Raw genomic sequence first — 4,805 nt, forward strand, 5'->3', positions numbered from 1 at the left:
TGATGAATCTACATCCTTGGAGGTTTTTAAAATCCAGCTAGACAAAGCCTTGGCTGGGATGACATAGTTGGGGGTAGTCCTGCTCTGAGCAGGCAGTTGAACTAGATGGCCTCCTGAGGTCCCTTCCAACCCTAATTTTTCAGGAGTCTATGATAGGGGTAGGGATTCTGTAGTACTTATGAGGACAGTACTATCTTACAGTGGGGTCATTCACTGCACTGAAATGTATGTCTAGATGGTGACCAGATGGGGGCCAGATTCCTGCTTGCTACCTAGCCACACAGCTCCTCAGGGTCAGCAACCTCATGCCCTGGCCAGCTCCACTGCTCCTTGCCACTGCCACCTGGAGCCCAGGCCTGACCCCCCCCCAATACCCTCTGCCAGCCTTGGCTTGCTCCACCCTGGCTCAAATTGCTGCTGTTTCAGGCACACATGTAGACACTGCACCTGTGTGTGAGCAGTTTATTCCAGCTCAAACTGCTCTGGAGTTTACTGCTTTCCCTTAATTTCACATGTAGATGCACCCAGTGAGCCCTTTTATAATTAGTAAAAGTAAAGTCCTGTCCATCTAAAGGACCACAACAAGAAATAAAGATGTTACTTTTGTAATATTGGGGGGGTTTTCCCAGTAGGTCAGCAAAATACTAGAATAGCAGCTTTTCAAGGCACTCTCACTCATGGGGTTTCTTGAGATTCTAGACTCGTGAATAATCAGATGTACAAAACCATTCTGCTGCTTTGAAAAGTAATTCCATAATAATGATGTGGGGTTTCCTGTTTACTATGTCTGCAGTTTCCAAGTGGGTTTGGAGTTCTCATTCACCACTACCCACAATAAACCATGTGCAGTCCATGTCATGCCTCAGGAGACAACAGTACAATCCCCATGACTCATTAGCTTGGCACTGCATTAATAGTGTCCTTGGGTGTCTCTTCATTATCTGGGGGACTTGGAGAAACCTAGGTGGAACATGAGATAGCTGGATGGGAGAGACAAAAGCCTCCTTCCCTAATGCACACAGAACAATCTCAGAGCAATATCTGCCCTTATCTTGTGCCCAATATTCTAGTCACCTGAAGAGACATAGTCATTTTCAGCATATGACTGACTGGGAGCCTCAGAGAGCCATCCAGACCACGTGAAATACAAATAGCAAGGCAGTTTCTTGAAGAGACATAGCAGGGCAGCTCTATGTCCCAGGCAGTGGCAGCACATGGGCCTACTGCCTGCCCTTCCTTCAGTGCCTGCCATTTTTGAGCCCCAAAGGCAAAGCCTGGGGCTGCTACCCCAGTCACCTTCCCCAACCTCACCCCCAGTTAAGGTTCTGGTTTCTTCTGTGAAACCATTTCACAGAATCAAGGTCTATAGAGAGAGATTTGAAATTGGAGCACAAAAAAGTGTATAAACTAGTGCTTTTGTGAATTCCATTTCATACCTGAGGATGGCTGTCTTTGATAGCTCCTGAAATATATGGATGCATCTTATTTGTTCAATATATTCTAAACATTAATGCCTTGCTAGCAGCCTGGAAGTGTTTAGTCAAGGAGCTAATGGGAAAAAAAAATCAAAATTTTTTTAGAAAGCTTCTATCAACTATGAAAATTATTATACCCCATAGAGTACATTCAAGCTTGGAGCAGCCTTCAGGTAGAGTCACATATTCAAGGCAGCTCAGTGCCCATTGTGGTACTTAATTAGGATGGTCAGATTTTCAAAGAGCACTCAACACCCAGCACTGTTGCTGTTCCCAAAGCTTTGAGTCTTCCTGCTGGGGGCTACTGGCTGCTGAGTACTTCTACAGCTGCTTCTACAGCTACTGCTCTGACACTCCCAGTCAGCCTTCAACTACCTGAAGGGGGTTCCAAAATGGGTGGAGCTGGACTGTTCTCAGTGGTGGCAGATGACAGAACAAGGAGCCATAGTCTCAAGTTGCAGCAAGGGAAATTTAGGTTAGATATTAGGAAGAACTTTCTTACTAGGAGGGTATTAAGACACTGGAACAGGTTACATAGAGATGTGGCGGAACCTCCATAGAATAATAGAAAGTTAGGGCTGGAAGGGACCTCAGGAGGGCATCTAGTCCAATCCCCTGCTCAAAGTAGTACCGTCCCCAACTAGAACATCCCAGTCATGGCTTTGTCTAGCTAGGTTTTGAAAACCTCCAAGGAAGGAGCTTACCTCTCTGAGTAACCCGTTCCCGTGTTTTACTACCCTGCTACTGAGAAAGTTTTTCCCAATATCTAACCTAAACTTCCCTTGCTGCAAAACTTGAGACCATTGCTCCTTGCTCTGTACATCCATGGAGGTTTTTAAGAACCAGGTAGACAACGCCTTGGCTGGGATGATCTAATTGGGTCCTGCTTTGAGCAGGGGGTTGGACTAGATGACCTCTTGAGGTCCCATCCAACCTCAGTTCATTAAGAAACACAGCAGGAATGACATTTTAAGAAGAAATTTCTCATTCCCAACCCTGTTCCTTTAAAAAATAAAAAATATTTTTTTTTTCGTATTGAAAAGAGATCTTTGTACAATCATGCTACCTTTTACTCAGCCCACATTACCAGGCCAAAGTTGCAAATAGGGATACATACACCGCTTTTAATCATTCTTAGACTTATGTGCTTCTAAATAGTCTGTGGATTTGCTGCGCAAGAGTTACCTTGAAACCTTAATGAATTCCACTAGTCCAGACTTTCTGCTGTCTGGACTCAACTTTGTACATCCCAGCTTTCAAGTTCAATTATTTCCACATATAAATGCTCCATTAGTGTTATAGATATTAGTTTACAATTTTAGGTCGTGTCAGGTTAAGCTAGAGATTTTTGCGCATGTTCTTATTTTCACATGGAAGTCAAAGCTTCTAATAACTTTGTTATATTTTTCTTGGGCTATTTTAAAATACCTATTTTCTTGAAAAAGTCAATACCTTATAGACTTCAATATAATACATTTTAAATATATGCCAGTACTCTTTATGAATAAAAAAAATGAACTGTCTATAGATGTATCAGGCTTATGTGATTATGTATATGGAAGGGAAAGGAAGGGGGAAAGGCAAAAAATGGCTTGACCTGGAACTTCAAGGAACTAAGATACACAATTAGGCAAAAGCTATGTTCCAGGCTTTCATACTGTAAATCATTCTTTCCTAGCTACTCATTTTAATTCAACAGTTTTCTAAGTAATTCAGCTACATCTTGCCCCTACATCCTGCAACAGGAATAATTACTTTATATGGCTGTCTGGATGATACAGACAATAGCTTAGGTTCCTGTAAATATTCTTATGACTGATAGAGGTATTTGTTCTTGTTCTTTTAACTGTGTCCTTGGTTTCAGAAACACATTGGTAACAGTACAGTTTATGGCCTGCTCTTAAAATGTTTTGTACTTTGCATCTGCATGTGTGCTGCTACTTTATCTAATAAAAATGCTTTTACTGTTTTGCTGTGAAGATTTGTAATATGCTGCTGTTAGACATGGGCCTTTAGCTTAAAGAGGTTTCCTATAAATAATCACCTGATTAACAAATTGTATTTATTTCACTTGCACTTGTGCCTAGTTTGGGTCTGTTTATCTCACTTCTATTCTAGCAATCCAAGCCTAGAAAGTAAAACCTTTCAGGGAAAGTGAGTTCACTTCTGAGTTCTTGCATCAAAAATCTGATGTGAACCATTGCTTAGCCAAAGGAGGGAAGAGATGTAATTGGATGGGGCTTGTTTCCAATTAAAATGAGCACACCTCTTGGATATTAAATAATTGCAAGGACATCCTCTTGAATGATTGACAGATTAGGAACTGGTAACTAATAAAAGCAGAAAAATATGAGATAAGCTGCTGTCCATTCAGTCTGAGTGGTCATTGGATCAAACTGTATGAGTCTCCCAGGTTCTCTCCCAGGTTGCTCTTTTACCAGTTTTAGGAAAAGGCAGTTTAAAAAGAGAATAAGAGGACTGGACTGGGATGCAAGAGAGCTGGTTTCTCTTCCTGGCTGCCATGGACATACTGGGTGAGCTTGGACATATCAGTTCCCTCCTCTGAATTTCTGTTTCCCCATCTATAAACTGGAGATATGACACTTGTCAAGGCACTTTGAAATTTACTGCTGAGAAGGCATGGCGTTTCCTATTATTATGATACCATCTTGTAACTCCCTCCATGACCCATGCATCCTCACTCTTCTCAGTACTCCTTTCTTTTAGCTAAGCTACCATTGGTAACCCAGGCATCTGTTCTGGACATTACACTTAAATATTAACTGAATAAAAAATAATAGGCAGGTATAGCCATAAGCACCTCTCATATCTTTCACTTTGGAAACCATAATTCTCCTGTTTTCCTTACACTGTCCTCACATTTATTGACATGACTTCCGGCTGTCTTCAGTTTAGACTGAAGATTGCTTGAGGCAAAGACTTCTAATTTTAAATTTCTCCCCTGCACACAGAGGCTGCTTAAAGACATTTAAAAAGAAAATCCATGCTTTATTGTAAGCGGGAGTGTGTTAGTTTGACCCGGCTCCCCAGCATCTGTATAGATCGAGTGCTTCAGTGGGTCGTTTTGGCACTTTCAGCTAAAGCAGAGTCAATCAGCTATTAGATAAAAGCCCCACTGAGACACCCGATCTGTTGGGCAAGTCTCATCCAATTAATACGCTCCCTCTTCTGGGTAGGTGGTGGCAGGCTCAGCGCAGAAGCACTCTAAGTTTAAAGTAAAGCACCGTTTTTGGTTTTGTTTTTAACACCTGTAAGCAGCCAAAGTAAGTGTGTGTGTGTGTGTGTGTGTGTGTGTGTGTGTGTGTGTGT

This window comes from Gavialis gangeticus, unplaced genomic scaffold, assembly GCF_001723915.1.
Source record: "Gavialis gangeticus isolate Ggan-Ray unplaced genomic scaffold, GavGan_comp1, whole genome shotgun sequence".
NCBI classification, from domain to species: domain Eukaryota; kingdom Metazoa; phylum Chordata; order Crocodylia; family Gavialidae; genus Gavialis; species Gavialis gangeticus.